At 35.6% G+C, this 27,221-nt stretch overlaps 3 long non-coding RNA genes across 3 annotated transcripts; all 3 read right to left on the bottom strand.

The window, feature by feature from the left end:
* Nucleotides 1-7,304: 7,304 nt before the first annotated feature.
* On the bottom strand, nt 7,305-10,411 carry LOC139124837 (uncharacterized). The gene is made up of 3 exons (XR_011550063.1): nt 10,135-10,411; nt 8,436-8,519; nt 7,305-7,957 (listed from the first exon to the last, which is right to left on the bottom strand). It is a non-coding gene; the product is annotated as an uncharacterized lncRNA (long non-coding RNA).
* Nucleotides 10,412-12,514: 2,103 nt separating this feature from the next.
* LOC139124838 (uncharacterized) lies at nt 12,515-15,398 on the bottom strand. Its single transcript, XR_011550064.1, has 3 exons — nt 15,281-15,398; nt 13,966-14,049; nt 12,515-13,485 (listed from the first exon to the last, which is right to left on the bottom strand). It is a non-coding gene; the product is annotated as an uncharacterized lncRNA (long non-coding RNA).
* Nucleotides 15,399-20,285: 4,887 nt separating this feature from the next.
* Nucleotides 20,286-23,295, bottom strand: LOC139124836 (uncharacterized). Its single transcript, XR_011550062.1, has 3 exons — nt 23,136-23,295; nt 21,809-21,885; nt 20,286-21,330 (listed from the first exon to the last, which is right to left on the bottom strand). It is a non-coding gene; the product is annotated as an uncharacterized lncRNA (long non-coding RNA).
* Nucleotides 23,296-27,221: the final 3,926 nt, after the last annotated feature.

The following is a 27,221-nucleotide window of genomic DNA, read 5'->3' as shown; positions in this document are numbered from 1 at the left end:
GGAGTTGCTTTCCTTATTACATAGATCAATATTAAGGGCTAATTCCTCAATTGCAACGACAAAATAGATTTATAACATTTATGGTTGACAAGTATTACATTTATGGGTGATTTTTTTATTACATTTATGGTTACCATTTATTACATTTGTGGTTGGTGTTTTTTATTACATTTATGGTTGATTTTTGTTACATATATGGGCGATATTACATTTATGGGTGCATTTTATTACAATGTGGTCGATATTACATATGTTGAGATATTACATTTGTGGAGGTTACACCACTCTTCAATCGAAGATTTGAGAACTTGATGTCTCCGATAATAGTGCAATCAGAGAGGTTTTTAAATTGTTTTGTACTTGGTAAAACTATTCGAAAACGACATTTGACACTGATATATTTTTATTACATTTTGCATGATCATTGTTTGAGTCACAACTCAGCCGACAATGAAAAAACATTTGTACCTGGTAATTAACGGGTCTGTTCGCCAGAGATTGCGTACCAAAAAATTACAGGAATGGCAAAATAAAACATCAAGAAAACAGCAACATTCAAAATCACCAAACTATCGACTATTCAATTCTATACCGATTCTTGGAGAATTGTGCAAAACTGTGCCTCTCATTTTGGTTCAATTTTACTGCTTGTTGTCACGATGTAACTTCATTATATTTTTAAACCAAAATATTTATTCATCAAAATTTAAAATATGAAAACTTGCTGTAAACGTTTTAGATCAATTGTGTCTGGTAATTCAATATTTTTAACCGGAAGAAAATACGATAACGATGGTTTCCTTTCCATGAAGCAAGCCAAACAAATTTAGAATGTAATATAACTAATTGCACTGTACGAAGCATCATAGAAAATGAAAACCAGATATGAACTGAATATGCTCACGTGTTTTAAAAAGAGGTTCATTAATAGTAGTACGTTTCACAGAACAATAAGATATATTATGTTATCACTAAATGAAGCAGGTTTTTTTCAACATCGCACAGTACTCTCAGATTTTAATCACTAATTACAAAACTTTATTTAATATGCAAATGAGCTGTTAATTAACTTGACACTGCTCAATGCTTCATGGGACAATTAGATATCCATCAGATCAACATTTGTAGCACGTTTTATTTAATTTAATGCAGTAATTTTAGAGTAATGTCACTAATTACAAAGTTCATTAAATATGCAAATAATCCCTATATTAACTTGACACTGTTCAATGATTCATAGCACAATTAAATATTTATCAAATCAATATCTGTAGCACGTTTCACAAAATTTGGTGCCGTAATTTCAGAGTTATATACCTAATTACAAAGTTTATTAAATATGCAAATGAACCCTTAATTAACTTTACACTACTAAATGCTTTACAACACAGTTAGATATCTGTCAGATCATTATATGCAGCAGTTTTCATCACATTTGATGCAGTTATTTCGGAGTTATATGACTAATTATAAAACTTCATGAAATATGCAAATGAGCTAATTATTAACTTGACACTGCTCAATGCTTCTCAGTACAATTGGATATTTATCAGATCAACATCTGTAGCAAGTTTCATCAAATTAAACGCTGTAATTTTGGAGTAATATCACTAATTACAAAGTTCATTAAATATGCAAATGAACCCTTAATTAACTTCACACAAGTAAATGCTCTACACCACAATTAGATATCTGTCGGATCAGTATCTGCAGCAGATTTCATAACATTTGGTGCAGTTATTTTGGAGTTATATCACTAATTACAAAACTTCATAAAATATGCAAATGACCTATTCGTTAACTTGACACTGCCAAATGCTTCTCAGTACAATTAGATATTTATCAAAACAATATCTGTACCCCATTTCAAAGACTTGGGTGCCGTAATTTCAGAGTTATATACCTAATTACAAAGTTCATTAAATATGCAAATGAACCCTTAATTAATTTCACACTACTGAATGCTTTACACTACAGTTAGATATCAGTCAGATCAGTATCTGCAGCAGATTTCATCACATTTGGTGAAGTGATATCGAAGTTGTATGACTAATTACAAAAACTTCATAAAATATGCAAATGACCTATTTATTAACTAGACACTGTCCAATGCTTCTAAGTATAATTAGATATATATCAGATCAATATTTGTTGCAAGTATCATCAAGTTTGGTGCAGGAATTTCAGAGTTATCTCATTGATAACAAAAGTTTATTAAATATGCAAATGAGAAGGTAATTGACATGACACTCACAGTATCATCATAATGTTCTGAGATTGTCATCTGTGAAAAGTTTCATGAAATTTTGTGCAGTATTTCTTGATATATGTCTACACTGTCATTACCGTCTCCATAGGGAAACCATTGTACGGAAAAAAACGATATTGCATAACTTCATTAATATGCAAGCCACACTAACCAAAATCTAATCAGTTCTTGCAAGTAGCATATGGTACCTGTGTACCAAATCTGACTTGAATCCGTTCAGGCGTTTTTGAGTTATCGTGTAAACAGACAGACAGACAGACACACACACACAACACTAACACACACACACACACACCACACACACACACACCACACACACACACGGACAACAGACAGACAGACATCGCTATGACAATAGCCCACGTGTTTACACACGTGAGCTAAAAATGGTATTTACACATGCAGTCTTGTCTGTAGTCACTAAACCTTGCAAGTTTTGGCTATAATGGTTATATCGTGAAGGGCATGTTATTAGTTAAATACGCAATGAACTAAGCGCAAAGCTTTAAAAAAGAAGGCTTTAAAACGCGCCAACATAGTCATATTGTCACTTTCTCCTTAAAGTTAATAGACTGTTTATGATTGTCTATTTTTACAAATTTACCTTTTAAATATTTCTCTATAAAATAATTTTAATAAGGCCTATATTTGGAAAATTTTCTATTCCTCCTTGTCTTACTGATTCAACAAGCATCACCATCACTCCACTAGGCAGTGGCCAGAGGGGGTGTCTACGTACACCTCCCCCAACCACAGACGTTAACAAACCTGTATTTTTCTAAAGTATTGGGATCCCCACGAGGTAAGGAATTGGATTTTAACAGAAAAAATAAGGGCTCAATAGCTTTATTGTCATATTTGGAGGGTACCGCAAAATCACGATTTTGCTACCCACATGCATTTTGTCAAACCTGTCTTCTTGTAAGTCATCTGCTGAGCTTACTGTTTAACATGACCTAGCTTATGGGGTATAATTAGCAAGGTGATTTATTCTCCTTGAAAGTGAAATATTGCAATGTGCAATATCTGCTATAGTTTTCATAAAATAGGACCAAAATTTACCCCATACCCCAAACTTTATGTCGCAAACTACTGTGCAGTCAGAACTAATCTAAATACTACCAATTATTTACCTGGACTAATACAAAGGGCAATGCTGTGTACTTAAATTTGTTTTATTTGCTACAGAACATATTGCATTATAACCGTATAAACGTTAGTGATCTGATGCTGGAATTTTCCACGGTAAGCATATACTGAAAAATATATGAAAAGAACAGCATCGAAGCTTTATTATCCCTGTAGAATGCACCTGGAGAATGGCGTTAATGTACCTGTTCATACCTATAAATACAGATTTAATTGATTGTAGTCATGTAAGTTCCAATATATATGCTTTCATGATTCTCGGCAACGCCATGCTAAATAACAAAATGGCAGAATATTTGATGTCAATTAATATATTTGAGCTAGTCTCCGTCTATTACAAGCTCTACGGAATTCGTGGCGAGAAAAAAAACCGAGAAGAAAGTAAGTACTTTTTCCGTGTTATGGGATAAAAACTGTTTCACGATCTATAATTCTTCCTGATAGCATACGTTCCTTTGGCAGACGTGCTATCCTTTTAACCTGTTTTGATGAGTATTACGACATATTACTTGGTCAGCAGAGCATGGTGTAAATTTTTCATTGCAAATTCAACGAATTCTTAAAGTCAATGCAGCGTAAGCATTCATATCAATTACAACTACGTTGATTTGAATTGTGCGGGGGAAAACCCCGATTAAAATTAGCGGTGACATAGTTTAATATCCAAACATTGAACAGTTGCAACAATAGCATACTTAGTTAATAATTGACACGTTATATCACGTAAACAGAGCAAGAAACAGGTTGAAACCTAATATTGCCGATATTCCATTCTCTAAGATAACAATTCTAAACCATACATATATGGAGAAGATAAAGTATCCTTACATAAAGTGCATTTACTACTACGATGACTGTGTATAAATGTTAAATATACTTGTCTGTTGAAATCCACATGCTATCCGGATAGCAGGCAAAACATGGCTGACGGCAATTAAGCGAACTCTAAATGCTGTAGATGATGTTGCACAAAAGCAATTATTTTTTAGCAGTATCCATGGGCCATGGGCGAATCACGCTCCTTGCAGAAATTGTTTGAACAATGTTCAAGATATTATGGCGGGCAACAAATTCTCTCACGCACTTCGTCCTCAGCAAACATAAGGTATTCACTCGTGACAATTCACTTTGACGCTCATTATGCACATATTGATATTACTGTGGGAATTTCTGCCGTATATCTCCAGCGGCGTTATAAAGAATATCTCGAAAGTTTTCACGAATCGGGGTACGTTGTCTTATGAAAAGGAGTGCTATAATTACCGTATGTGATTTCAACACTGACCGTCAAGAGACCTTGCAAATCTGTGTCTTCACGAAGTGCGGTGAGGGTAGTTCTATAAATAGCAGTGACATAGTTCTATGACGTTGCGATGGAGGCTTGGCTTAATATTTGAATTGGGTTCAGCGGGTTCTCCAAAATGTCTCTCAGTCTGAAAACTGGCATCGCCGTGGTACCAGAAGTTGTAAATCAATCCTCCTGAAAAATTGTTCAGTAAGTGTTAAACGAATATGTGACAAACAAACGGATCATTGTGTCACACTAGTGTCGAATCCATGCCAACATTTACTACTTTCTATTTTCCTGTTCTGAATTCTATTTTACAAGTCAACATTCTATTCTGAATTCAATTTCAAATCTCAACATTCTATTTCTGAATTCAATTTCAAATCTCAACATTCTGTTCATAATTCAATTTCAAATCTCAACATTCTATTCTGAGTTCAATTTACAACTCAACATGTCTCATTTCACGTTCTATAGCCCTATTAATATTCCTATTCAATTTTACAACTCAACGGCTTTGCCGTGGAATGTCGATCGCGCTCGGGTCTTGCGCGATAGCCGCAGAACTAGCTTCGAGCCAATCCGTTGGCTTTTTTTTGTAGTTTATTATAAAACCTATCATATCGTTGTTTTAGGTGTCGTAATAATAAATTATGTTTTTGTCTTTGATTGATTTAACCACTTTAACCTTAATACATTAGAACTAATTGTGGATAATTGAATGCTAAAGTATTTTGGTTGAATCTATAAATGTTATCTCATCTGCCTTTCTTTTTAAATTACACACTTGTTTTATGAGTAATTTGCGATATTACAACACTTAGCTTCAGTGTATATGGCAACTAACTCTTTTGAGAAATTCGCACGATATGAAAATCCAATTATTCGAATTAGTCCAATCGTGTTTCTTTAGCACTAACTGTCTACGACTCATTTTGACCACCTTGGTTGTGACAATGTGTATTTTGAACCATTTTCCCGTGAGCTGCCGATGCGTCCAGCTCGAGTTGGGAACTTTTATCCTGAAGGCTCTGTAGCGCATTAAATGTGGATACGTTAAGGTCAAACGTTCACAAGGCGAGCACAAACAGTATAAAGATTGTGTTTCTCAATGCACTCGAGTATTCCAGTATTACGTACTTTTGATAAGCTTATAGTTTCACAGTTTTTAGATCCGGATAGTTATATATTCATTTATGCGTACTCGTGACACAATTTCGAAACTCGATTTACACTTTTTACAAACAGAATTTGTCATGACATGTTCATTGTACTTACACAAGAATGATAATTGACTATAGTTTGCACTTTTCAACAAGATAAGAAATATTTCGAAGGGAGAGGGAAAGTTTCATCTCAAGCTGGAAAGGTAAAGACTAAAATAAGGAACTCAGAATTCACCAAAGTAAAGGGAAGAGAAGTAAATAATTAGAGAAGTGAAATACCCTACTTCCCTACTTAGTTATCAGAAGTGGCGTATGTTTATTTTTTAAATCAAATGGTTTTGTCACCTGTTCTCAGCAAGTGTAAAAATCGGCATTATATTTTGTACTCGTCATGATTTGGCATAAAGACAAGTTGTTTTCTTTCCAATCAAGATACTTTTCAGGGGAATACAACTGTGACAGTGGTTGAAATTTCAGAGGTTTGAAACATCGTAAATCTAAGGATAGTGTAAAATTGCTACACATTCCACTGATCCTTGCTTAGTGTTTGCATTTGGCATGAAGAAGATCCAAATGACGTCAGACCCGGATGTGAAGTGGAATGCAATGGCTCAATGCAAATAAAATTTGGGAAATGTTATAATGATTATCAGAGGTTCAGGTATTTAAGCTATATATGTGTACAGTTTTTTTCTTATATGAACATTTTAGAGAAACTAACCTCTCTAGGTCATGGAAACTAAACTAGAAAGAAGAAGTATTGTGAACTGTAAAGCTGTGTCGTAAAATTGTCTACGATTAAGATTGACAGACATTATTTATTACAATCGTATAAATTATTTTTTGTGTTTTAGTCTGTTATACAGCTGGGACAGAGAGCTAGTGTCGTTCTGAAGTGTATTGCACCTCTGAATTTAGTATTCTGATGACATATTACAGTGGGACTGCAGGAGCAATTGATAAATGCAGTACAACACTGTGCTAGGGAAAACGAGTTTCAAATCAAACCATTCTCAGTGTATGAGGAAATAAAAAGGCATTAATGGATGCATTTTATTCACTTATTTTTCATATACTAAATTGACAATCATTATCTAGGATTTAAAGCAACAAGAATATTCCTTTACACATTGTTATGATAGCTTATAAGGTCCGCAATAATAACAAGTAAATAATGAAACCTTGGAAAGCAAGATTTACAAACACTTCTAACTCAATAACATGTCATATATCAATTTTACAGGAAAAAAATTGTTAGAAAGATTATCATCTAGATTCTCCGTAGTTTTGCATTCCTAACATTTCTCCTACACTAGACAGTCACAACAGTGATTCCATCTCAGAATCCGATTTACCTCATGAATCTCAATATCGTTAGAGCTATATGCATCCTCACGCGAAACACTTGACATTTTCTTGTTATTAAACCCATTTACTGTATTTGTATCATTTATATTGCAGTCTAAATCACATGCTCTAGCCAGCGCTCTCCTGATTGCAAGTACTTCTTTCAATAAGTTTAATATATCAATCCGGTACCTAGTAATGACACACGTTTCTATCTTGGGTTCATTTTTGTTATTTTGTTTGTATTATATGAAGACCATCTATTTAAATATTTCATTCTTCGTGATTGCGAAGTGTTTTAAAAATTACTAATTGTCTTTTGTCCAATAAATGTCAACTTCATGAATAAATGGTTTACAGGGAGACTTATGTTGGAATATTACTGAATTAAGTTTTAAAACTTTTCGATAAATACGTTGTTTTTTCGAGCAAGAGCCAATGCCTGTTTTGTGGCTCTCCCATGCGGGCAAATAATTATAGCCGCAGGAGAGCGAGTTTCTTTCTTATACGCAGATGCCTGCTTCACATCAGCTAGGCCTATTTTGTGTTTGTTATTGTAATTTTTAGCTTCAATAGGATATCGTCTCAAAGAGGGGTCTTGTAGAATGAAGTCCGGACGTTTCCCAGAAGCCAGCCTTGGTTGGACGTAGATCTTATAACCGCTTGCCAAATGTCGTAATAGACTATTATCAAAGCGTTGTTCTAAGGCTCTGCCTTTTCTCACACTCGTCTTCATACCTACAGAAATGAGAGTCAATAATCGTCAGGGTATTGGCAGCTCAGCGATGAAATCAACTTTCCATTGATGCGTTATATAATAAGATAAGACTTAATTTTTATTTGGACTTTATTTTCAAAGTTTACCTAGAGTTCAACTTGAAACCTTCATTTTACGGTCTTCATTTTAAAAAGGCAGCGAATGAAATTTAAACTCAGAGGAAAACCTCTCAGCCAAAAAATGGCGTGTCTACAGTAAAGTCAATTAAGTGTTAGATCTGAAGTGTTTTTAAAGTTACCATGTGCTATTCTAAAATCGAGATTAAGTATGTCGTAACGATTAACTTGGCTAAATACTTAACATCCCTCGTCGAACTTCTTACATATCCGATAAGAATTCGTCTTACTTGATTCAACAAATCGGAAGTTGTGTAACTTACAGAAAAAACTAAAACATTTTTAAGACTGAAAGCATATAGCACAATTTTCGTCTACTTACCTGATTTGGAAGAAGCACGTCGATTGACAGTCGATCGACGTCTTGGTTGGTAGGTTGGCGCCATATTCAACTTCACTCTGAAGACTAAATAACAATTACATTCAATGTTAAAGAGAATGTCGATCAACGTGAGCAAATATTGTATTTTAAACGTTAGTTAAACTGATGCTGAATTTTTTTCAGCGGTAAAGCATATACTGAAAATATATGAAAAGAATAGCATCAAAGCTTTATTTTCCTTGTAGAATGCACCTGGAGAATGGCGTTAATGTACCTCTTCATACCTATAAATACAGAATTAATGGATTGTAGTCATGTAAGTTACTCATATAAATGCTTTCATGATTCCGGCAACGCCATGCTAAATAACAAAATGGCAGTATTTGATGTCAATTAATATATTTGAGCTAGTCTCCATCTGTAATCTCTACTGGATTCTCGGAGTGAAAAAACCGAGAAATAAGTAGTATTTCCGTGTTATGGGATAAAAACTTTTTCACGATCTATAAAACTTCCTATTAAGGTAATATGCACCTCGAAAGTGAAAGACTTAAACTTTTGCTGAAACTTTCCTCAGTGAAACTTTCAAACCATGCTCTTACCAAAGCAAGAATAAAATCTGGGGTCACCGTGCAAACTTTGGTACTAGAGAGACAAATACTTGCGATTTTCGACATTTGAAATCCAAAATGGCCGCCATCCCTGTGTCAACTCTTTGGAAAAAATAAAATTTCGATTTTCGAAAAACTAGGACGAAAAAACCATTTATTTCGCCAAGAGCTTCAAAATGAGCCTCAACAAGTGGTAGGTCAGAAGAAAATTGATAAAATTTGACGGTCCGAATTTCTGTCCCCGAGGCGCGTTTCTACCTTAAGTAGCATTCGTGTCCTTTGGCGGAAGTGTTATCCTTTTAACCTGCTTTAGATGGGTATTTGACACATTACTAGGTCAGCAGAGCATGGTGTAAATTTTTCATTGCAAATTCAACGAATTCTTAAAGTCAATGCAGCGTAAGCATTCATATCAATTACAACTACGTTGATTTGAATTGTGCGGGGGAAAACCCCGATTAAAATTAGCGGTGACATAGTTTAATATCCAAACATTCAACAGTTGTAACAATAGCATACTAAGTTAATAATTGACACATTATATCACGTAAACAGAGCAAGAAACAGGTCGAAAGCTAAATATTGCCGATATACCATTCTCTAAGTAACAATTCTAAACCATACATATATGGAGAAGATAAAGTATCCTTACATAGAGTGCATTTACTACTACGATGACTGTGTATAACATGTTAAATATACTTGTCTCTTGAAATCCACATGCTTATCCGGATAGCAGGCAAAACATGGCTGACGGCAATAAGCGAACTCTAAACTGCTGTAGATGTTGTCACAAAAACAATTATTTTTTAGCAGTATCCATGGGCCATGGGCGAATCACGCTCCTTGCAGAAATTGTTTGAACAATGTTCAAGATATTATGGCGGGCAACAACTTTCTCACGCACTTCGTCCTCAGCAAACACAAGGTATTTCGCTCGTACAATTCACTTTGACGCTCATTATGCACATATTGATATTACTGTGGGAATTTGTGCTTGTGTATCTCCAGCGGCGTTATAAATAATATCTCGAAAGTGTTACACGAATCGGTGTACGTTGTCTTATGAAAAGGAGTGCTATAATTACCGTATGTGACTTCAACACTGACCGTCAAGAGACCTTGCAAACTGTGTCTTCACGAAGTGCGGTGGGGTAGTTCTATAAATAGCAGTGACATAGTTCTATGACGTTGCGATGGAGGCTTGGCTTAATATTTAAATTTGGGTTCATCGGGTTCTCCAAAATGTCTCTTCGGTCTGAAAACTGTCATCGCCATGGTAACCAGAAGTTGTGAATCAATCCTCCTGAAAAATTGTTCAGTAAGTGTTAAACGCATATGTGACAAACAAACGGATCATTGTGTCACACTAGTGTCTAATCCATGCCAACATTTACTACTTTCTATTTTGCTGTTCTGAATTTATTTTACAACTGAACATTCTTTCTGAATCAATTTCAAATCTCAACATTCTATTCATAATCAATTTCAAATCTCAACATTCTATTCTGAGTTCAATTTACAACTCAACATTTCTCATTCACTTTCTATAGCCCTATTAATATTCCATATTCAATATTACAACTCAAAGCTTTGCCGTGAATGTCGATCGTGCTCGGGACTTGCGCGATAGCCGCAGAACTGCTTCGAGCCAATCCGTTGGCTTTTTTGTAGGTTATTATGAAACCATACATATCGTTGTTTTAGGTGTCGTAATAATAAATTATGTTTTAGTCTTTGATTGATAAACCACTTTACCTTAATACCATTAGAACTAATTGTGGATAATTGAATGGTAAAGTAATTTGGTTGAATCTATAAATGTTATCTCATCTGCTTTTCTTTTAAATTACACACTTGTTTTATGAGTAATTTGCGATATTACAACACTTAGCTTCAGTGTATATGGCAACTAACTCTTTTGAGAAATTCGCACGATATGAAAATCCAATTATTTCGAATTAGTTTCAATCGTGTTTTTTAGCACTAACTGTCTACGACTCATTTTGACCACCTTGGTTGTGACAATGTGTATTTTGAACCATTTTCCCGTGAGCTGCCGATGCGTCCAGCTCGAGTTGGGAACTTTTATCCTGAAGGCTCTGTAGCGCATTAAATGTGGATACGTTAAGGTCAAACGTTCACAAGGCGAGCACAAAAAGTATAAACATTGTGTTTCTCAATGCACACGAGTATTCCAGTTTTACGTATTTTTGATAAGCTTATAGTTTCACAGTATTTAGATCCGGATAGTTATATATTCATTTATGCGTACTCGTGACACAATTTCGAAACTCGATTTACACTTTTTACAAACAGAATATTTGTCATGACATGTTCATCGTACTTATTAAAGAATGATACTTGACTATATTTGCACTTTTCAACAAGATAAGAAATATTTCGAAGGGAGAGGGAAAGTTTCATCTCAAGCTGGAAAGGTAAAGACTAAAATAAGGAACTCAGAATTCATCAAAGTAAAGGGAAGAGAAGTAAATAATTTGAGAATTGAAATACCCTACTTCCCTACTTAGTTATCAGAAGTGGCGTATGTTTATTTTTTTTTAAATCGAATGCTTTTGTCACCTCTTCTCAGCAAGTGTAAAAATCGGCATTATATTTTGTACACGTCATGGTTTGGCATAAAGACAAGTTTTTTCCTTGCAATCAAGATTTTTTCAGGGGAATACAACTGTGACAGTGGTTGAAATTCAGAGGTTTGAAACATCGTAAATCTAAGGATAGTGTAAAATTGCTACACATTCCACTGATCCTTGCTTAGTGTTTGTAATTGGCATGAAGAAGATCCAATGACGTCAGACCCGGATGTGAAGTGGAATGTAATGGCTCAATAGAATGAAATTTGGGAAATGTTATAATGATTATCAGAGGTTCAGTATTTAAGCTATTATATTATTATTTCTTGTTATTAACACCCATTTACTGTATTTGTATCATTAGCTATTATATGTATACAGTTTTTTTTCTTATATAAACATTTTAGAGAAACTAACTCTCTAGGGCATGGAAAACAAGACTAGAAAGAACAAGTGTTGTGAACTGTAAAGCTGTGTCGTCCCAATTGTCTACGATAAAGATTTAAATACGTTATTAGATATTTAGTTGTAAAGCTGTGTCGTCCAATTGTCTACGATTAAGATTGAAAACATTATTTATTACAATCGTATAAATTATTTTTGTGTTTTAGTCTGTTATACAGCTGGGACAAGGAGCTAGTGTCGTTCTGAAGTGTATCGCACGTCTGAATTTCAGTATTCTGATGACATATTACAGTGGGACTGCAGGAGCAATTGATAAATGCAGTACAACACTGTACTAGGGAAAACGAGTTTCAAATCAAACCATTCTCAGTGTATGAGGAAATAAAAAGAATTAATGGATGCATTTTTATTCACTTATCTTTCATATACCTAAATTGACATCATTATCTAGGATTTAAAGCAACAAGAATATTCCTTTACACATTGTTATGATAGCTTTAAGGTCCGCAATAATAAAAAGTAAATAATGAAACTTGGAAAGCAAGATATACAAACACTTCTAACTTAATAACATGTCATTATATCAATTTTATAGGAAAAACCTGTTAGAAAGACTATCGTCTAGATTCTCCTTACTTTTGCATTCCTTAACATTTCTCCTACACTAGACAGTCACAACAGTGATTCCATCTCAGAATCCGATTTACCTCATGAATCTCAATATCGTTAGGGCCTATATGCATCCTCACGCGAAACACTTGACATTTTCTTGTTATTAACACCCATTTACTGTATTTGTATCATTTAATTGCAGTCTAAATTACATGCTGTAGCCGGCGCTCTCCTGATTGCAAGAACTTCTTTCAATAAGTTTAATATATCAATCCGGTACCTAGTAATGACACACGTTTCTATCTTGGGTTCATTTTTGTTATTTTGTTTGTATTATATGAAGACCATCCATTTAAATATTGCATTCTTCGTTATTGCGAAGTGTTTTAAAAATTACTAATTGTGTTTTGTCCAATAAATGTCAACTTCATGAATAAATAGGTTTACAGGGAGACTTATGTTGGAATATTACTGAATTAAGTTTTAAAACTTTTCGATAATTACGTGTTTTTTCGAGCAAGAGCCAATGCCTGTTTTGTGGCTCTCCCATGCGGGCAAATAATTATAGCCGCAGGAGAGCGAGTTTCTTTCTTATACGCAGTGCGTGCTTCACATCAGCTAGGCCTATTTTGTGTTTGTTATTGTAATTTTTAGCTTCAATAGGATATCGTCTCAAAGAGGGGTCTTGTAGAATGAAGTCCGGACGTTTCCCAGAAGCCAGCCTTGGTTGGACGTAGATCTTATAACCGCTTGGCAAATGTCGTAATAGACTATTTTCAAAGCGTTGTTCTAAGGCTCTGCCTTTTCTCACACTCGTCTTCATACCTACAGAAATGAGAGTCAATAATCGTCAGGGTATTGGCAGCTCAGCGATGTAAATCAACTTTCTATTGATGCGTTATATAATAAGATAAGACTTAATTTTTTATTTGAACTTTATTTTCAAAGTTTACCTAGAGTTCAACTTGAAACCTTCATTTTACGGTCTTCATTTTAAAAAGGCAGCGAATGAAATTTAAACTCAGAGGAAAACCTCTCAGCCAAAAAATGGCGTGTCTACAGTAAAGTCAATCAAGTGTTAGATCTGAAGTGTTTTTAAAGTTACCATGTGCTATTTTAAAATCGAGATTAAGTATGTCGTAACGATTAACTTAGCTAAATACTTAACATCCCTCGTCGAACTTCTTACATATCCGATAAGAATTCGTCTTACTTGATTCAACAAATCGGAAGTTGTGTAACTTACAGAAAAAACTAAAACATTTTTAAGACTGAAAGCATATAGCACAATTTTCGTCTGCTTACCTGATTTGGAAGAAGCACGTCGATTGACAGTCGATCGACGTCTTGGTTGGTAGGTTGGCGCCATATTCAACTTCACTCTGAAGACTAAATAACAATTACATTCAATGTTAAAGAGAATTGAGATCAACGTGAGCAAATATTGTATTATAAGCGTTAGTTTAACTGATGCTGAATTTTTTCAGCGGTAAAGCATATACTGAAAAATATATGAAAAGAATATCATCAAAGCTTTATTATCCCTGTAGAATGCACCTTGAGAATGGCTGAATGTACCTCTTCATACCTATACAATAGGATTTAATGATGTAGATTGTAGTCATGCTTTCATGAATCTTGGCAACGCCATGCTAAATAACAAAATGGCAGAATATTTGATGTCAATTAATATATTTGAGCTAGTCTCCGTCTGTTACAAGCTCTACGGATTCGTGGCGAGAAACAAAAACGAGAAAATAAGTACTATTTTCCGTGTTATTGGATAAAACTGTTTAACGATCTATAGCATTACGTGTCCTTTGGCAGACGTGCTATCCTTTTAACCTGTTTTAGATGAGTATTTACGACATATTACAAGGTCAGCAGAGCATGGTTGTAAATTTTTCATTGGAAATTTCAAATTCAACGAATTCTTAAAGTCAATGCAGCGTAAGCATTAATATCAATTACAACTACGTTGATTTGAATTGTGCGGGGGAAAACCCCGATTAAAATTAGCAATGACATAGTTTACTATGCAAACATTGAACAGTTGTAACAATGGCAGACTAAGTTAATAATTGACACATAATATCACGTAAACAGAGCAAGGAACAGTACGGAAAGCTAAAACTTCCGAAATACTATTCTTAAACAATTCTGAACCATAATATATGTGAGAAATTGATGTATTGACGTGGGTTTACTACACGATAACTATGATAATATGTTAAAAATATCTGTCTCTAGAAATCCACATGCTTAACGTATAGCAGGCAAAACATGGCTGACGACTATCAAGCGAACTCTAAAACTGCTGTAGATGTTGCACTAAAAGCAATTATTTTGAGCAGTAGCCATGGGCGAATCATGTCTTCTGCAGAAATCGTTTGAACAATGTTTAAGATATTATGGCGGGCAACAAATCTCTAACGCACTTCGTCCTCAGCAAACATAAGGTATTTCACTCGTGACAATTCACTTTGACGCTCATTATGCACATATTGATATTACTGTGGGAATTTGTGCTGTGTATCTCCAGCGGCGTTATACATAATATCTCGAAAGTGTTACACGAATCGGTGTACGTTGTCTTATGAAAAGGAGTGCGTATAATTACCGTATGTGATTTCAACACTGACCGTCAAGAGACCTTGCAAACTGTGTCTTCACGAAGTGCGGTTGAGGGTAGTTCTATAAATAGCAGTGACATAGTTCTATGACATTGCGATGGAGGCTTGGCTTAATATATGAATTTGGTTTCAGCGGGTTCTCCAAAATGCCTCTTCGATCTGAAAACTGGCATCGCCATGATACAAGAAGTTGTGAATCAATCCTCCTGAAAAATGTTCAGTAATTGTTAAACGCATATGTGACAAACAAACGGATCATTGTGTCACACTAGTGTCTAATCCATGCCAACATTTACTACTTCTATTTTGCTGTTCTGAATTCTATTTTACAACTCAAAATTCTATCTGAATGCAATTTCAAATCTCAACATTCTATTTTGAATCAATTTCAAATCTCAACATTCTATTCTAATTTCAATTTCAATCTCAACATGTATCATGTCACTTTCTATAGTCCTATTAATGTTCCATATTCAATATTACAATTCAATACTTTGCCGTGACATGTTGATCGCACTCGAGTCTTGCGCGATAGCCCAGAACCACTTCGAGCCAATCCGTTGGCTTTTTTGTAGTTTTATTTTTTGGTAGTTGTATTGTTAAACTAGTTATCGTTTTTAGTCTTTGATTGATTTAAACCCACTTTAACCTTAATACCATTAGAACTATTTGGGATAATTGAATGGTAAAGTTATTTTGGTTGAGTCTATAAATATTATCTCATCTGCTTTTCTTCATAAATTACACACTTGTTTTATGAGTAATTTGCTATATTACAACACTTAGCTTCAGTGTATATGGCAACTAACTCTTTTGAGAAATTCGCACGATATGAAAATCCAATTATTTCGAATTAGATCCATCGTTTTCTTTAGCTCTAACTGTCTACGACTCATTTTGACCACTCTGTTGTGACAATGTGTATTTTTAACCATTTTCCCGTGAACTGCCGATGCGTCCAGCACGAGTTGGGAACGTTTACCCTGACGGCTCTATAGCATTAAGTGTTTATACGCTAAAGGTCAAAAGTTCACAAGGCGAGCACAAACAGTATAAAGATTGTGTTCTCAATGCACACGAGTATTCAAGTTTCACTTACTTTTGCTTAGATTTCGTTCAAGTCTGTGATTTGTGAATGTTTGCGTGGAGTGAACGCTATAATTTGTATTTGCTTTCATTTGAACGCCGTGAATGAGGGAGTGAACGCAATGCGTCGGGTGAACGCTATACAGGGAAAGTTTCACCGGAATCACAGACTTGGCTTTACTGCAGGGTTTGCGTCGCTATAAATTATTATGAGATGACGTTTTTATTTTACTCATATATTATTCATAAGTTGTCGAGTGCGATCACTCCCGAAAAGTCAGCACGACCTCTGTTGTATCACCGAAAACACGTGGAAAATCTATGTTCATATTGTTTTGGGGCCCATGTTGCAATATGCGACGGTTGTTCAAGGACGGACAAGTCATCGTTGATGACACAGTCCCCGCTTGCTAATGGGTACTTTGATTACAGGTCCTGTGATAAAAATACTTTGATACAGATGGCACTCAATGGCCAAGAATGAGTTCCATTGTGATGAAAAACATAAAACCAATGTAGGCCACTATCCTAAAGGTCATTAAATGAGTCAACTGGGAATTAGTTGACAGGATGTTGCAAAACATTTTTTCATACTATCCTAACACTAATAGATTATCCCGGTACCATATTTCATAAAGTTTAATGTAGTATTTACAACACTATGAGATCAACATCTGTATCAAGTTTCATCAAATTTACGTTGTATTTGTGGATATATCACTCTAATTAGGAAAGTTCATTACATATGAAATTACAAATTAAAATGACACTGATAAATGTCTTTTTCACTGTTGAAGCAATGTGAGCTTAACATCTGTACAAAGTTTCATGAAATTTGATGCAGTATTTCTTGACATATCAGCCTAATTATGAAACTTCAATAATTGACATGATACTGCTACATGACGTGAAACAAATTGACGAGCATGTATGAAATATGTCAATGTCCTTGTACTAACTTTGAATGATACTGGTGGAAATATATCTGAGTTATGGCTCAGTATGAGAAAATTGTAACAAAATTGCCGCCACGCAGTGATATTTGATCTTACCGTTTAAAAAATCAACATGTATATGTATGACATAATTCAATGTCCAGTTACAAACTTTGAATAAAATCAGTTGAGACTTGCCAGAGTTATGGCTCTCGACATGAAAAAAAAACATAACAAAATTGCCACCATGTGGTCATATCGGACCTTATCGAGAAACAAATCAAAGTACATATTTATATCAAAGTACATATGTATACTATAAGTCAATGTCCTTGTACCAACTTTGAATAAATTTGCTTGATACATGTCTGAGTTATGGTTCAGGACATGAGAAATCATAAAAAAAACGCCACAAGGCGGCCATATTGGATCGTATCACAAAACAAATCAATGTGTATATCTATGACATAGGTCAATGTCCTTGTACCAACTTTGAATAAAATCAGTTGAGATATGCCTGAATTATGGCTCTGTACACGAAAAAATCATAACAAAATGGCTGCACAGCAGCCATATTGGATCATATCACAATGACATGCATATCTATGATATTGGTCCATGTCCTTGTACCAACTTTGAATAAAATCGGTTGAAATATGTCTGAGTTATGGCGCTGTACATGAAAAAAATCGTAATAAAATGGCCGCCTGGAGGCCATATTGGATCGTATCACAAAACAAATCAACATGCATATATATGACATAGGTCAATGTCCTTGTACCAACTTTGAATAAAATCGGTTGAGATATGCCTGAGTTATGGCTCTGTACATTCAAAAATCAAACAAAATGGCCGCCTGGCGGCCATATTGGATCGTATCACAAAACAAATCAATGTGCATATGTATGACATTGGTCATTGTCCTCGTACCAACTTTGAATAAAATCGGTTGAAACTGCCTGAGTTATGGCTCTGTACATGAAAAAATCATAATAAAATGGCCGCCTGGCAGCCATATTGGATCATATCACAAAACAAATTGACATGCATATCTATGACATTGGTCAATGTCCTTGTACCAACTTTGAATAAAATCGGTTGAAACATGTCTGAGTTATGGCTCCGTACATGAAAAAATTGTAATAAAATGGCCGCCTGGCGGCCATATTGGATCGTATCGCAAATAAATCGATGTGCATCTGTAGGTCATAGTGCTATGCCTTTGTGCCAAGTTTGAACAAAATTGGTTTGGCAGTGTCTGAGAAACTGTTGATGACGGACGGACGGACGGACGGACGGACGGACACACGGACGGGACCCAATCTATAAGTCCCCGCCGGACTTCGTCCGCGGGGACTAAAAAAAGACACTGTCCTGTGAAAAAAAATATAGCTTGCCGTCGGTACAAGTCTTCTGCACACTCATGTGAGTTGCAGATCATTCAGCAATCGGGCATCGACTCTGCTAAAAAGCCTCCAGCAGTTCCGACAACAGTTCAGATCTACATGATCAACATCGGGACTAAAGAAGAAATTGTCAAGCGGCTTATTCCGTGTGAAATAAAAGGCCCATGCAAAAGGGTCCTATTCGACCCTACTAACACTAAGTTCATGCGATATCCTCATTGGCCATATAATTGCTAGAATCGTCAATCATTCTGTATTTGCTTGACGTCACTGTGTACACAGTCCGTCTGACCGCCGGTACTTGCAAGAAGTCAAGTTGGTGAATCCGGCAGAAACTAACTCACTACTGCGCAGACTCAAACATAGCGCATTCAATCGCTGGAAAACCTGGCCTGCGCTACCAAATCCGAATAGGTTTGTACGAAGTAGGAGAGACACAAGAGAAACTATTATAAATGGTTTTATTGTTTAAAAATTCACCGACTTTAACCAGGTCTAACTTTTGCTAAGCTTACAGCTACACAGTATTAGCTCCGGATAGGTATATATTCATTTATGCGTACTCGTGACACAATTTCGAAACTCGATTTACACTTTTTACAAACAGAATTTGTCATGACATGTTCATTTACTTACACAAGAATGATAATTGACTATAGTTTGCACTTTTCAACAAGATAAGAAATATTTCGAAGGGAGAGGGAAAGTTTCATCTCAAGCTGGAAAGGTAAAGACTAAAATAAGGAACTCAGAATTCACCAAAGTAAAGGGAGAGAGAAGTAAATAATTAGAGAAGTGAAATACCCTACTTCCCTACTTAGTTATCAGAAGTGGCGTATGATTATTTTTTAAATCAAATGGTTTTGTCACCTGTTCTCAGCAAGTATAAAAATCGGCATTATATTTTGTACTCGTCATGATTTGGCATAAAGACAAGTTGTTTTCCTTCCAATCAAGATACTTTTCAGGGGAACACAACTGTGACAGTGGTTGAAATTTCAGAGGTTTGAAACATCGTAAATCTAAGGATAGTGTAAAATTGCTACACATTCCACTGATCCTTGCTTAGTGTTGCATTTGGCATGAAGAAGATCCAAATGACATCAGACCCGGATGTGAAGTGGAATGCAATGGCTCAATGCAAATAAAAATTGGGAATGTTATAATGATTATCAGAGGTTCAGGTATTTAAGCTATTATATGTGTACAGTTTTTTTCTTATATGAACATTTTAGAGAAACTGACCTCTCTAGGTCATGGAAAACAAACTAGAAAGAAGCAAGTATTGTGAACTGTACAGCTGTGTCGTAAAATTGTCTACGATTAAGATTGAAAGACATTATTTATTACAATCGTATAAATTATTTTTTGTGTTTTAGTCTGTTATACAGCTGGGACAGAGAGCTAGTGTCGTTCTGAAGTGTATTGCACCTCTAAATTTTAGTTTTTTGATGACATATTACAGTGGGACTGCAGGAGCAATTGATAAATGCAGTACAACACTGTGCTAGGGTAAACGAGTTTCCAATCAAACCATTCTCAGTGTATGAGGAAATAAAAAGGCATTAATGGATGCATTTTTATTCACTTATTTTTCATATACTAAATTGACAATCATTATCTAGGATTTAAAGCAACAAGAATATTCCTTTACACATTGTTATGATAGCTTTAAGGTCCGCAATAATAACAAGTAATAATGAAACCTTGGAAAGCAAGATTTACAAACACTTCTAACTCATAACATGTCTATATATCAATTTTATAGGAAAAACGTGTTAGAAAGATCATCGTCTAGATTCTCCGTACTTTTGCATTCCTTAACATTTCTCCTACACTAGACAGTCACAACAGTGATTCCATCTCAGAATCCGATTTACCTCATGAATCTCAATATCGTTAGGGCTATATGCATCCTCACGCGAGACACTTGACATTTTCTTGTTATTAACACCCATTTACTGTATTTGTATCATTTATATTGCAGTCTAAATCACATGCTTAGCCAGCGCTCTCCTGATTGCAAGTACTTCTTTCAATAAGTTTAATATATCAATCCGGTACATAGTAATGACACACGTTTCTATCTTGGGTTCATTTTGTTATTTTGTTTGTATTATATGAAGACCATCCATTTAAATATTGCATTCTTCGTGATTGCGAAGTGTTTTAAAAAATTACTAATTGTCTTTTGTCCAATAAATGTCAACTTCATGAATAAATGGGTTTACAGGGAGACTTATGTTGGAATATTACTGAATTAAGTTTTAAAACTTTTCGATAATACGTTGTTTTTTCGAGCAAGAGCCAATGCCTGTTTTGTGGCTCTCCCATGCGGGCAAATAATTATAGCCGCAGGAGAGCGAGTTTCTTTCTTATACGCAGATGCCTGCTTCACATCAGCTAGGCCTATTTTGTGTTTGTTATTGTAATTTTTAGCTTCAATAGGATATGTCTCAAAGAGGGGTCTTGTAGAATGAAGTCCGGACGTTTCCCAGAAGCCAGCCTTGGTTGGACGTAGATCTTATAACCGCTTGGCCAAATGTCGTAATAGACTATTATCAAAGCGTTGTTCTAAGGCTCTGCCTTTTCTCACACTCGTCTTCATACCTACAGAAATGAGAGTCAATAATCGTCAGGGTATTGGCAGCTCAGCGATGAAATCAACTTTCCATTGATGCGTTATATAATAAGATAAGACTTAATTTTTATTTGACTTTATTTTCAAAGTTTACCTAGAGTTCAACTTGAAACCTTCATTTTACGGTCTTCATTTTAAAAAGGCAGCGAATGAAATTTAAACTCAGAGGAAAACCTCTTAGCGAAAAAAATGGCGTGTCTACAGTAAAGTCAATTAAGTGTTAGATCTGAAGTGTTCTTAAAGTTACCATTGTGCTATTCTAAAATCGAGATTAAGTATGTCGTAACGATTAACTTGGCTAAATACTTAACATCCCTCGTCGAACTTCTAACATATCCGATTAAAATTCGTCTTACTTGATTCAACAAATCGGAAGTTGTGTAACTTACAGAAAAAACTAAAACATTTATAAGACTGAAAGCATATAGCAAAATCTTCATTGCTTACCTGATTTGGAAGAAGCACGTCGATTGACCGTCGATCGACGCCTTGGTCGATAGGTTGGCGCCATATTCAACTTCACTCTGAAGATTAAATAACAATTATATTAAAGTTATAGAGACTGTAGATCAACGTGAGCAAATATTGTATTATAAACGTTAGTGATCTGATGCTGAAATTTATCAGCGGTAAAACATATACTGAAAAATATATGAAAAGAATAGCATCAAAGCTTTATTTTCCTTGTAGAATGCACCTGGAGAATTGCGTTAATGTACCTGTTCATACCTATAAATACAGATTTAATTGATTGTAGTCATGTAAGTTCCAATATATATGCTTTCATGATTCTCGGCAACGCCATGCTAAATAACAAAATGGCAGAATATTTGATGACAATTGATATATTTTAGCTAGTCTCCATCTTATACCGCTCTACGGATTTCGTGGTGAGAAAAAAACCGAGAAAGAAAGTACTTTTCCGTGTTATGGGATAAAAACTGTTTCACGATCTATAATTCTTCCTGATAGCATACGTGTCCTTTTAGCCGACGTGCTATCCTTTTAACCTGTTTTTGATGAGTATTTACGACACATTACTTGGTCAGCAGAGCTTGGTGTAAATATTTTCATTGCAAATTCAACGAATTCTTAAAGTCAATGCAGCGTAAGCATTCATATCAATTACAACTACGTTGATTTGAATTGTGCGGGGGAAAACCCGATTAAAATTAGCGGTGACATAGTTTACTATCCAAACATGAACAGTTGTAACAATGTAATACTAGGTTAATAATTGACACATGTATCACGTAAACAGAGCAAGAAACAGGTTGAAAGCTAAATATTGCCGAACTATTATTCTAAACAATTCTAAACCATACATATATGGAGAAGATAAAGTATCCTTACATAGAGTGCCATTACTACGACGATAACTGTGCATAATATGTTAAAGATACTTGTCTCTTGAAATCACACATGCTGTCCGGATAGCAGGCAAAACATGGCCGAGACTATTTAGCGAACTCTAAAATGCTGTAGATGTTGCACAAAAGCAGTTTTGAGCAGTAGACATGGGCGAATCATGTTTGATGCAGAAATCGTTTGAACAATGTTTAAAATATTATGGCGGGCAACAAATTTCTCACGCACTTCGTCCGTCAGCAAACGTAAGGTATTTTACTCGTACAATTCACTTTGACGCGCATGATGCACATACTGCTGTGTGAGTTTCTGCCTTTATATCCCCGGCGGAGTTTTAAAGAATGTCTCGAAAGTTTCACACAAATAGGGGGCATGTTGTCTTATGAAAAATGAGTGGTATAATTACCGTATGTGATTTCAACACTGACCGTCAAGAGACCTGGCAAGTTGTGTCTTCACGAAGTGCGGTTAGGGTAGTTCTATAAATAGCAATGACATAGTTTTATGACGTAGCGATGTGGGCTTGGCTTAATATTTAAATTTGGGTGCAGCGGGTTCTACAAAATGTCTCTTCGGTCTGAAAACTGGCATCGCCGGGGTACCAGAAGTTGTTAATCAATCACTTCTGAAAAATAGTACAATAAGTGTTAAACGAATATGTGACAAACAAACGGATCATTGTGACACACTAATGTCTAATCTATGCCAACATTTGCTACTTTCTATTTCTCTGTTCTGAATTCAATTTTTACGACTCAACATTTCTCGTTTCATTTTCTATAGCCCTATTAATATCCCCTATCAATTTTACTAATCCACTGCTTTGCTGTGCTTGTCTATCGCGCCCGGGTCTTGCGCAATCGCCACAGAATCGCTTCGAGCCAATCCGTTGGCTTTTCTTAGTAGTTTATTATGACACCGATCGGTATCGCTGTTTTAGCTATCATAATAATGAATTGACTTTATTGTTTGATTCATACAACCCATTTTAACTTTATCACTAACTGTCTGCGACTCATTTTGACCTACTTGGTTGTGTAATAAAGAGAAAGTGGCTTCACACATCGCCTATCCTTTCATGTGTGTTTTAGTGTGTATTCTGTTTAAATCGTGTTTTTGGCTGTTAATGTGATTATCAACACTTCGTTGCTAATTTTGATCAAAGCCATGGCGAGGACGTGGGCGTAATCTGGGGTGTATAAAACAGCAGTGATTCTTTGACCCAACGACCAAACATTACAAGACTTAACATATTATTTCCGTATTTTGCAACCAGAAATACCCGTGTTCCTCGAAGCCCTTCAATTGGTTACGTCGGCAACATCGCTTCGCATGCGATGAGAGCAAGCCATTTTTTTTGTTTGCGTTGTTTACCAACAAACTGTTAATGCAGTACGGGAAAATTCAAAAACCGATGACGTTTATCGTGCATGTCTCGACGTTTACCGTTTCCGGTGAACCGGAGACAAATAGAAATAATGAACATGTGTATTGAACTCGAAGTGGCATTTCAACGAGAGGCAATGTTTGTTGAATATTTCAAAGAGCATATCCAATACAAATCAAACGTTCGTAATGTTGTTATTGTTATCAAACGACCCACATCAGCTCGTGAACGTGATAACGTAGCCAACGTATTTTTTTTCGTAAATTATAATGCTAAAAGTGCAGTACCACAAATGATTACGTAAATAACAGGTGATATCATATTAATTTATATTCATTCATTCATTCATTCACAAAAAATAAAACGTAGGCCTAATGTAACAAAGTTTTACCCATGGAAATATGTATTAAGGTAGTTTGCGCCCGAAAGTGACAGACTTAAACTTTTGCTCAAACTTTCCTGAAGGATGTTTAAACCATTGCATTTCAAAATCAAGAATAAAATCGGGGGTCACCGTGCACATTTTGGTACTAGGGAAACAAATAACCCAAGATCTACCGATATTTATAATTCAAAATGGCTGCCATCGCTGTATCAACTGTATGGAGAAAAAATAAAATTTTCGAATTTCGATAAACTTAACCAGTGAAAAGTTTTCCTACACCAAGAGCTTTAAAATGAACCCCGCAAGTGGTATATCAGAAAAAAAATTGTAAAAGTTTGAGAGTCCAAATTTGTGTCCCCGAGGCGCATTCTACATTAATAGAGCTCCGGATCTATTACACGGAAAAACGCAAATTTCAAGATATAGTCGATTTTAACAAATTTAAAGCCGGGTTTCGCCACCGTGACGGTAATTTCAAAATAAATCCTGATTTATCGATAAGCGTGCCTAAATAAATAATTCCCAGTTATAATTTAAATGCCTTTATTATATTAAATGAATAGCCTAGAGTGTTGTGTCGGCGACTGGGTCAAAGGTTAATGAGACCGCTTTAGTAATAAACCATCCTTACACATCTGCATAAAACTATAGTCATGTCAATTAATGTTGAATAGCACAAACTTCTGTCAGTGTAGGGAATGAGCATGCGCTTACGCATGTGACTCTTTCGGATAGAAAACTTGAGATGGCTCAAAATATAACTCAGCACGTCATACTAGGAGGGCACTCAAACAAAACACAGTATAATCAGCCTGAGTATATTCCAAATTCTTAATTTCGGGTTTTTATGTAGCACTTGCTTTACTGACGACGTGGGGGACATAATCGTTAGTGCACATGATTTGTAAAGTTTTAAATGAAAAAATATGTAACTTTATGCAAGGCCTGCATAAACTAGTGTTGGATGTTTACATCTTGCGAAAAAAGAGTAATGGCATGTGTCACAATGTGCTTAATTCAGAATTATATGCCGGATTATGTAAATATAATCTATAACTAACATGTTGATACTGATATTTTGTGGCCCTTTAGGTTGCCATATCCTTTGTAAGCGTGACTTTATCAAGATTCTAGTCTGGAGTAGACAATATGTCTAGAAAAATAATCTATAGGTAATGATGGTTTAATATTAGCTTGATATTCATCTTGGGTGTTCATAGCTAATTGTACGGGTGTCTCTGTTTGTCTGTGTCTGTCTGGGACTGTGTTTGACTGTCTCTTGTGTTGGACTGTGTCTGTGTGTGAGTGTCTCTGTCTCTGGCTGTCTCTGTCTGTCTCCTTCTCTGTGTTAAAAGCCTATTGCAGTAAAGAAACCGTTCTGATAAAAAAAGTCCGTGCAAAATAGATATGTCTGCCACACTTGATTCGTTTGATAAATAAAGTGGTCCTTTTAAACCCACAGAAAATATTATTTGATCTCAAATACGGTAACTTAAACTTTGATGTATTTTTACACACTTTTCAATTTACGTCAAGTGAAACAGAGTGCATTAACATGTAAATTATAGCATGCCTGTATAGTTTCACGGTTATCAATACTCTGAATAGGTTCTTTCTCAAAAACTTTGCTGTGTTTCTGAAGGTAGTTATATACCTTATAGAAACTTAAAGTGGACAAAATGTTTGATATGCGCTTAGCATATTTACGTATATTGACGTATATGGAACACAATATTAATTGCATACGCAACGTATATCTTTGTATATGGATCATTCCAATACGTTGTGTGTTTCTATGCAGATTATTACGTAATGCAGACCTTTGCACACTAAGTGAACACTGTAGTCTTGCATTTAATTGTATAAGTACGGTATACCTAACGTGTACAGAATCAGTATATGTGTATATTATGAGGTTATTACGAAAATACCGCAAAGGATGCACAAGGACATTGGTGCAGCGTATCGCCCGACGCGAAGCGGAGGGCGATGCGCGGCGCCAATGTCCGAGTGCATCCTTTGCGGTATTTCCGTGATAACCTTATTATTATACATCTTACATTCGTGACTGGGGCATCAAAATGTCAGAGTAGTGACCGTTTTCGTGCAATGTCAACAATTTTTCTTCCGATTTTATCGCCCAGTGTGGAACGCTATCTCGGACGCGCTTCTGCAAGTTTTGGAGTCAGTGCACTACACACGGACGTACGGTACAGAAAGCGCGAGACTTGTTCTGGCACTCGTCCAATGGGTCCCTTGAAACCGTTCTACAGTGAACGCGCAGATACAGCCGCAGGGAACGGGCGACTTAAAACGTACGTGTTACGGAACGTTCCGTACGGCTTTTTTAGCGCACGCTAAATTCTATTGTTCTCGATGGTAGATGTATAATAATGTTTTTTATCACATGAACTGGCCCGAATTCCCACCTGTGTGACGTAGAACAGGACGGATAAGAAATCCGAATTACCCCTGTTGTACGTCATCAACCGGAACTTTTTTCTTTCATGGTACCGTTCATACATGCTGGCGTCGCGACACGAACAGATTTGTTGTGATCGATGCCGTGCTAGCTGGCACGTTATTTTTACAAAAAGGTGAGCCGATAAATCCAGACATGGAAACATAGAAGGCATATTTGTCCAACGAAATTTCAAGTCGCTAAAACAATAGCTTTTTCCGAGAATCGAATGGAGGCCTACCGACGATCGTTATTTTAA

Source organism: Ptychodera flava (assembly GCF_041260155.1).
Source record: "Ptychodera flava strain L36383 chromosome 23 unlocalized genomic scaffold, AS_Pfla_20210202 Scaffold_24__1_contigs__length_23054250_pilon, whole genome shotgun sequence".
Lineage (NCBI taxonomy): Eukaryota > Metazoa > Hemichordata > Enteropneusta > Ptychoderidae > Ptychodera > Ptychodera flava.
Note: the sequence above shows the minus strand (reverse complement) of the source record. Positions and strands in the feature narration are given on the sequence as shown.